This window comes from Empidonax traillii, unplaced genomic scaffold, assembly GCF_003031625.1.
Source record: "Empidonax traillii isolate 1590-97213 ecotype Southwest subspecies unplaced genomic scaffold, ASM303162v1 scaffold202:size1011777, whole genome shotgun sequence".
Taxonomy (NCBI): Eukaryota; Metazoa; Chordata; class Aves; order Passeriformes; family Tyrannidae; genus Empidonax; species Empidonax traillii.
The window spans coordinates 982,723-992,578 of NW_020955395.1; positions in this window are offsets into that span (position 1 = coordinate 982,723).

Consider the following 9,856-nt stretch of genomic DNA (forward strand, 5'->3'; position numbering starts at 1 on the left):
ACACTCCCCGGGCAGATGGAGCTCGCTAGCCCTGTAAGGCAATCCATCTACGTCCTGAGGACCTCACTGCCACCGTCCAAGCGTGCTTGGCCCCGGCAGATGAACCTCAGGATTAAAGGGTGGGCTCAGTTCCGCGCACACTGTGTCTCACCTAAAAAATCCAATGCGCAGGCTGGAAGGTGGAAAGACCTTCCCCGGTTCTTCGTTCGCGAAGAGACTGGCCATTACATACCTTACATTTTCTTCTCATAATAACTGCTATTTTTGCATTATTTTTCTACTGCTACTGTATTTGTTGGAACATCAGAGATAAAAATCAAGGAAACAGCTGTGGAAGAACAGGGTTTTTTGCCACAGCTCAGGCTTTGGACAGTACATATTATTTGATAGCAGCTTTTAATCTATTTGCCTTTCTATGAGAGCAGGTAGACTTGTATTTCTCTTTCACTTAGGGGTAGCATTCCACTCCCATTTGTGCCAGTGAAATCCTTCAAAACTCAGTGGAACAACACTGGCAAAACACCTTGGACATAGGTGATTTACCATTATGAAGATGAACCTGATGAAAGAGAGAATACAGAAAATACATTCCCCTGCTATAAGAAAAACAGCACTGCAGTGTTACACAACAGTAACTACTGTCTTACAGGTTATGGACTGGTGGCAGTCTGTGAGAATGGACATTGGAAAGTGGTCCATGAGATGATGGCAGAGAAAAAAAAAAACAAAAAAACAAAGGCACTCCTGCCCATGCTTATGCAAGCATGCAAAATAAATGGAAGGAAGTAAAAGGAATAAAAGAACAAAGATTAGCTTAGTTTGTATTTATTTGTAAATGAAAAGCATTGTGGCAACACTTCAAAAGATGGTGCAGGGATCTCCCTCAGACAGTAAGTGCTCATGGATTTTTATTTTTTTTAAAGCTAAATGGAAGTTTCATTAAAGAAAGTGGTAAGTATTATGACACATTGAGAAGAATCAGCAGCATCAATATGATGAAATCTATAATTATTACAGTTCAAGACAAAGATGTATAACAGTGGTTGATGAAGAAAAAGTGTAAGGAGACACAGAAGCTCCATTAACATAGCCAGACTCCAACCTACTAGTGACAGGAAATTCTGTTTTAGGCACAAGGGACAAGATTTGCCGCCAACATTATTCACACTGCTTAATTGAAATATATGGAATTACACTGACTTACCTGTCGAGGTCTTGCCTCTTACTGTGGGGTTTGCTTGCCTCTTACTGTGCCTTGGTTTGCAAGAATACAAAATGCTTCCATTCAAAAAAAAAAAAAAAAGCAGTTTTAGCCTCTCCTCCATTGTATCATATTAGTCAGTTTTCAATGAAACATTTTTCATATGGAAATACTAATCCTTTTTTGCCAGAAAAGGTCCATTCTGAATTTTAAAACAGGTAGTGAAAACAAACTTGTCAAATTATGTAAGATTCTGTGAATTATATAACTGAATATTCCTTTTTGTTTTAACATTTAAATGAATTCATTGTGAGAAAGGGGGAAAAACAAGGGTTTGTCCTGATTTTCATTTCACAGACATATGTTGTATTTATCATCACTCAGGATAGCAAAAAATCAAAAACATCTTGAAAATTGCCTTGAAATGGAGAAAATAGCTATAACCAGATGCCTGTGAGCTCAAAATCTATCCACTGTGTCCCACATCGCAAGCACACCATCTCCCACTCTTACATTGCCACATGAAGTTATTAACCCTAATTGTAACCATTGTATCAGGCCCTACCTTTTCTTTCACTCCATTACTTGCTCCAAGTCAGCAGCTTAAGTGTTAAGGAAGAAACTTTGTCAAGGACTTTGTCAAAGGAGTTTTCTGAGAACTGTTAATTTGCAGCATGCTATTTAAAGAAAACGTCTGCTTATCAGAGGATAATCTCAGAAATCTGTGGGTTTGCAAAGTGGCAGGTACCCAGCTCTCCCTTGGCTGAAAACAGCAGAGCTTTACTTTCATATCTACCTCCCACGTACAGGAGCTTTTGCTTGGGTTTTTCTGCTCAGTTCCTCATGACAAGGCATTTCAGGCCATGCATTTGAACTTAGTTGGAAGTTTCTTTATACATTTAAAATGAGGGATGCTGAGCCAAGCACTAAGGCTTTCAGTAGAACTGAGACATGGGTACATGTTGTCATAAATATGAGGGGTTGTTCTGGAGGTTTGTACTCACTGTTACAAGGCTCAGTTGTTAGTACTTTCCATTACTGCAGCCATGCCATCCCTTCAGTCATTCCTGTTGTCCTTCTTTCAACATATCCTGTCTTTGTTAGATAGCATTTCCAGCCAAGAGTTCTAGAGATTTAAGGATTTAAGTTTTTAAGTTATTTTGTAATCCAGTAAATGAATAGTAAGGTAGATTAATGGTGATGTGGGAGCCAACACAAATCCACATGGCTGCGATCACCAATCTGTATCTGATACACTAAAACTTGTTAATGTGCTCAAAAGGGTGTCTTTATCTGGTTTGGGTAGCTCTGGGCTAGCCAAAAAAAAAAAAAAAATGCAAACTAATTATGTCCATCACTTACTGTGAGTTACCTGGTACAGAATGGGTTAGGTTGGAAGGGACTACAGTGAGTCACCTGGTCCAATCTCCCTGCTCAAGCAGGGTCATCCTAGAGCACATTGCATAGGATTGCATCCAGATGGTTCTTGAATATCTCCAGTGAGGGAGACTCCACAACCTCTCTGGGAAACTTATTCCAGTGTGTGGTCACCTGCACAGTAAAGATCTTCTTTATATTCAGGTGGAACTTCCTGTGCATCCGTTTCTGCCCATTGCCTCTTGTCCTGTTAACTTGGCAGCACTGACAAGAGCCTGGCTCCATACTCCTGATACCATCTCTTCAGATACTTATATACACTGATGAGGTCTCCTCTCAGCTGTGTCTTCTTGAGCCTGAACAGGCCCATTCCTTCAGCCTTTCCACGGCAATGCTCCAGTCCCTCAGTCATCGCTGTTGCTCTCCACTGGACCTGATTCAGGAGCTCCATGTCTCTCACACTGAGGAGCCCAGAACTGGACACAGAAATCCAAATGTGGCCTCACCAGGGCTGAGTAGAGGTGCAGGATCAACTCCTTCAACCTGCTGGCAACGCTCTTCCTAAGGCACCCCAGGACACCATTTGCCTTCTTAGCCATGAGGACACACTGCTGGCTCATGGGTGGCTTGTTGTTCAGCAGGACCCTCAGGTCCTTCTCCACAGAGCTGTTTTCCAGCAGGTCAGCCCCCAGCCCATGCTGGTGCATCATTACCTCTGATTAATTTTACTTTTGGTATTTAGTACAACTCTCTGCTCTTGACAACTATCTGGAAAAATAAATATTTAAGTAGATATTTTTTAGGCCTTCAGAAACATAAAAGTTCTGTTTGCATTTCAGTAACCTAATCGTTCAGTGACGCAAAAGTACTTTTACTCATCTATCTATCTCTGGTTTTATCCAGATGTAAACCATGGGTCAAATTCTGCTGTTATTAATGCCAGATCTCTGCACTTGTGGATTGCAAAGCATACAGATAGAGGCAGTTCAAGCAGAGCACATTTTCAATTTCCATAGGCACTGACGGATAAGCCAGATTATACAGGAGGACCTTATCTCTGCATGTGTTACCTGCAAATAGCTCCTATTTCAAATTGCCATCCAGTTTTCCAGCTGGCGGCCCTGGAAGCCACATAGTTTCACATGGGGTGTTTTGAACAGTTCCCCAGAAAGAAGAGACAAAGTAGAGCAGAGATGAACCTGTTCTGAAGGTCAGGCAGGTGCCTTGGAAACATCCTTCTAAAAGCAGTTGTCCGTCATGCTTCTGTCACCACTTGCACCTCAGGCTTGTTCTTTTGATTTCTACAAAAAGTAATCCCTGTAGCAGAATCAGTAGACACATGGATCCAGGCTTATTCAAGCCCTATAAAGCTGTACAGAAATTACCTGCATGAGGAATGGTCTTTCTTCTTCATTTTGAATCATAGCTGGAAGCAGTACATATGAAGATGCAAGGCTGCCCCATGTCTCTCTATTTTTTCATTCTTTCTCAGTGTAATCAGCAGTCACTGGCTTTTCCACACCAGGAATTAGTGGTTGCTGGGACGGTTTCCCTCTGGAACTGTCCTTCAGAAAGAGAGCTTAATATTCCTACCTACACCTTCTTAGCTGCTTCCGCTGTGAGAGGAAAAATTATGAAGGATGTTAGTGGGAATTCTGATGATATGGTACTTTGCAGTCACCCATATCCCTAAGAAATGTTCAGGATCAGCTCTGCTGAGAAAGGGGACAGCATGACTTTTCATTCTGTTTGGCAGATCACAGGAAAATCATTTCGTGCAATGGTTATGTTTGCCTGATTTGTATTTTTCCCTCAGTAAGTTTGGCTAGAATCTCCACCTCCTAAAGCAGCAACAGACAGGTCTGATCACTGAATTGAGGAGAGATGAATAATAACTAATAATAAGCTCTGCAACACAGCAAGGGGCCTGAAAGTGGAAACCTCTACATCAGTGGAGCTGTAATGGAAAATTTCGTTAATGAAAAATTGGTTTGGAATTTATGCTCATCTGTAAGAGCAGCTGGGCTTGATGGAAGCACAGGTGATGCAACTACTTTACTAGTTAGGCCTTTTCCTCTCTGCCCTTGTTTGAAGGCTTTCGGTGTGAAATCCTTTTAACATCTCTCTTGATCACCTGTAGGTACAGGCAGGAAGCTCATCCTGTGCTTTGTCTGGCTGGCAGTCACCCATCTGCTGGTTTTTGCTGCAGTCAGTAGCAATGTGTGTCATGAATTCAGGTGGACCTTAGCTCTGGTGACTGTATTCACGGACACAAGAAACTGCACAGAAATCAGAGGGCACTGAAATAAATCTGCTTCTTCCTGCTCCACTTCTGCTCTTTTTGTGAACTCACTGGTGTAAGTCAGCCAGGTATAAATCGTTTGAAGACAAAATCTCAAAATATACACCTATAAACATTTGCATGTATGTATATAGGTAATGTATATACATGCACTGTAAACACGCACATGCATAATATATAAAAATGTATGTGTAGAGAGGGGATTTCTGCTAGCATTTCACCTCAAATAGGGTAGGAAAGGTTGGAAATTACTTCTAAGATCATCTAGTCAAAATGTTAACCCAGCACCACCGTGTTCACCAGTAAACATCACCTAGCATCCACATGCCTTTTGAACACTTCCAGGGATGGTGACTCTACCACTTCTCTGGGCAGCCTGTTTCAATGCTTGATCACCCTTTCAGGGAAGAACTTTTCCTAATACCCAATCTAAACTTCCCGCAGCGCAACTTGAGGCCACTTCCTCTCAACATGTCTTTTGTTACCTACGAGAAAAGACCACATGTCATCTGTAAGTCCTTGCAGACCTGAGAGAATTCCCACACTTTCAATTCACTCTACCATAGTACATGTCATTTTTGGTTTGCACTAAATTTGAGGGCTGCTTTTTAGTTCTTCAAAGTAAATTAACTGCTAAAAAGAGCTGCCTTCAATGCAGTTCTTTTGTTTTTATTGTGTTTAGTTACAAAGAGTAATTGGCCCAACTGCCTCTAGAACACAGAACTATTACATGGTAATTGTGTTCTCTTAAGCTTTTAAGTATTTGTATGAAATCCTAGATCTGCCACAAAACTTAATACAAAATGTTAGGGCCAAGTGAGATCTGCACAGCTCAAATGAATTTAAATTGAGCAGAGTCAAGGAAAAATTAGATTTATATTACGATTATGACTCCATCTTATTATTTTCTCTTCATAATATCATGGTCATTTTAAAACATAATCAGTAGACACTTCTCTGGAATCCTACTGAGTACAACAAAAGCAAAAGAGGGATAGGGACTCCATTTGTACATCAAAAGTAAGCTCTGCAGAGCACATAAATCCACACAAAACTGCAGGCATGCATTTATGTTCTGTTGCCTTCTTTGGTTTTAATGGGTATCTCTGGGTCCTTCGCCTACTTAGGTCCTGATAGACTAAGGCAGCATGGTTAGCAAAGGCAATGACAATGAGGTATGGAACATCCTATTCCCCACGCACAGCTGTGGGACCTTCTGGTTTCTGCTGTAAGACAGAAGAAGGACAACTGCTACAAGAAAGATTCTACCACAATATTTGGCTCACTCAGAAAATGCAGAAAAAATCTGGTCATGTTGAACACTTAATCCTTTTTTTTTCCTTCAAATGTGACATTGCCAGAGAAGCATTATCTACCTGGTACTCATCCAATGTACAGCAAAGGACCTTAAGAAGAGAAAAGTGAAACAGTAAGTGACAGTCATATTCCAGGCAAGTGTTTGGGAACTCCACATAAAAATTTCAATCAGCATTATTTTATGATAGGTTTAGGAAAGTGTGGAGTCAGACCTCACAAATGTGGGATGTGATAGTTCTATTCCGGTCTGTGTGCCTATTCATGTGATACTGGCATTAAACAATTCTAAGTTACAAAGCACCATCCATTCACATTCTCAATTTGCCCAGAACCATCTGTGTCACTAACATGATTCATTACTTCTTCTGGACCAGAGCTTGGCAGAGGGATATACCTTGTTTTCATGAAACATATTCCATTGGCATGCCATGGAGAACACGTTTGTAACAGCTGCGAGTATTCTTCTGTTATCACCATTTTATATACGTAACGAAACAGTTGAGGAAAGAGGCTATAGAAAGTTGTGTAGTTGTCTAATTGTCGCAGCTCGTAGGCAGTCTAACAGAACCACAGACAAGGGTTTCACGTGAAAGTACTTTCTCAATCATGTTCCACAGGCTAGTGGATGCATGTGAGATAATCCTTAGTGAGTTTAATTGCTTGGATGCCTGGCACAAGAAGAAAAGATCTTCTTCTTCATTCTGCATGTGTATGCTGATAGTGGAGTTATTAGCAATGGAAAGATTCAGAAGTCTAGGAGTTTCTAGCACAACTTCAATACTGTGTTTTTAGGTTATCAATGAATAATATGAAATCTGACACTGTTTTGCCACCGATTCACAAGTTAAAAATAGGAGTGTGGGCTAAATGCATCAGATGAAGCATTCATAATGCATAATTCAAGTGCTGGAAAGGCAATATTCCCATAAGTTTCAGAAGATTGGTCATATGTGTTTTGGTTTCCCTTCATCTCTCCTTTTTTTTTTTTTTTTTCTATTTGCCTTTTCTTTTTACATAACTCTGCTCTCATCACTAGATACATAACAGCTTTCAGCTCTGAAGAAATAACAGTTACCTCCAACCTACTTATCAACTACCTTTGGTCAACAGATTGATTTAACGTTTCATGGTATCCGTACTCTTAATTTATGATTGTAAGAAAACTGAAACAGGATGCATTTAAAATGATCTCATGCAGTTCTTCTCCTTACTTTTCTTCCTTACTGGGAAAATAATCATCATATTTTATAGGCACTGATACATACAATCTCCATATTCTTAGTGGGGCGTTTCATACTCTCTCTCACAGTGTTAAGAGGAATGGCTGCAAAAACCCAGTTGACAGCTCCATTATGTTTAGACCACTGTGAACCAGTGGTGTAAACATAAAAAACCTCGTTTTCGAACATGCCAGAAACAAACACGAATATCCTGTTATTAGTATGCATGGAGAAAGCACTGAAAGATGAAAATCTGGGTCAGCAAGGCTTGTGTTCGTGGAAAAACAGTCCTTTGGGCTTCAAGTGTAAACATGCATGTCACTCCTAATATCTTAAAGTGATTTTTCCAATCAATGCCATAATTAAGAAGATGAGAAGAACTAAATCTGATGCAAATCTTCCTCCTAACAGAGGAGTCAGTGGAAGCTGTAAAAGCAGTTCACTGCAAACCGAGTTAGAGACACTCTTCTGTTATGTTTCAGATTGCTCTCTAATAGTAACAAATAGGCTAAAGTTTAGTGTCCTTTTCAAAAGGTGTTAGCACACACTCTTACAGCTGTGGCTGCTATTCAAGGTATTATTAGCAAACTTGTATCGTAGTCACACTTCACCATATCCTTATACAATATGAAATTCAGCTGGAAAATATTTCCAAAGTTAAAAGATAATTTTCCTAAAATAAACCACTTTCAAAATTGCCTCTTAATTTTCAGTTCCCACAATGAAATAGACACTTTCCAGAGCATTATTTCCTTTGCCCTTCTCTCACTCTCCACCCTCCCTCAGCACTCAAAAGTAAAAAATGAAAGAATAGATGTTTGATTTTAAAAGAAAAATGTTCATCTTCAGCCAACAGAAAGAAAGTACTTTGATTTTTGTGAAAACTTGTGACTCATGGTAGTGGTGTGCTCAGCTGGAGGGATGGGGAGAGAGGAAGACATTGTTCACTGCCTCTCACTGTTTTTTCAACCACTTTATATGGACTTGGGAGACTCCCTGCAGACAACGAACCTGCCCATTTCCTGTCCATGTATTTGTCAGGTAGGGAGGGCTCCCCAAACAGCTCAAAATTTCTTGCTTGCTGTTTTACCTGTGGCTAGTAAGCATTCTTTCAGATTTTCCATATTAATGTATTTTAGTGCTTTGCACAAATAGGAAGAATTTGGATCAGACATATAGAGATTACAGCAGTGTCTGTAATTTTTCTTTCTTTACTGTTACTGCATTTCTACTACTGACATGGGAAGTGTGATGTGGATAATTATCATTTGCAAGCTGGGGCTCGTAACACTGGTTTTTGGACCACCAGTGTTCAAGATCCCAAAGCTAGGTGCAGAGATTGAAGATCCAGGGCCCCAGCAATGCCTAAGATTTTGGTAGAATCTCAATTAGCAGAGTTCAAGTGCACATCTCTTGACCTGCAATGAGGTTAATGCACACAGCCCAGTGAAATACAAGCTGACCTCACCACATCTGGATCTGTGGCTCACTCATATGGGCTGCCACTGCAGAGTGACCAAGCATGAGCCTCTGCAGCCAGAAATCACCATGAGAGCAGAATAGCCAGGTCTCTGAGATACCAGAATACACATCTTGGGAAGCACCAGGAGCCCTCATCTGAAACACGGACGCTGATTACAGCAGGACCCTCCCATGTGTGTCCCTGGCTGGGCTGCTGAGCAGCTCTGCAATGACAGTAGACAGCTGGGCTGTGTAATTGGCCCCAGGAGAAGGTTAATCTTCTCTGTTCAAACAGCTGGATGCACGGTACCGATGCTGTACTCAGAACAAGGAGGAAAAAGAGCAAAGAATTTAATCTGCTCTGACATGGCAGCATCCTTTTATGTTCAGAAGGCAACTTGTTAAGGGAAATATTGCAGAGTGATGCCATTTCACTCCCTTGATTTTACTTATTATTTATGAATAATATGTGATTTTAAGATATTAACGAACAGTAATCCAAGTAAATTTTTTCCACAAAGAGCTGTCTGACCTCTTCTACCAAATATTAGTAACTGAAGACATATCCAATGCACCATGTCGAATTTTCAAAGTTTAATACCTCTATCACTAATAATACATATCAAATAATGCATGCATATACTATGGAAACACAAATTCTCCCTCTGGGATAAACTCTGATGACTAAAGAAGACCACTTGTATCTCCTTTCCTCCAGTATAGAGGTTTGGAAACCTGTATCAGTTCATTACAGATAAAAGAGTCACTTTCTCCAGAAGCATCCCAGATGTGCAACAGAGAGGAAGTACTCATGGACCCCTGGTGCCTAACACAGAATAAAACACAGGATGGGCTCCTAAACTACTAGGAGCCAACAGATTTGGCATTTCTACTGAGATGTATCAATTTTCAGTCAACCTTTCATTTTCTGTGACTTTAAAAGGGATTTTTGCTATCAACTTCCATGGCAACAGAATC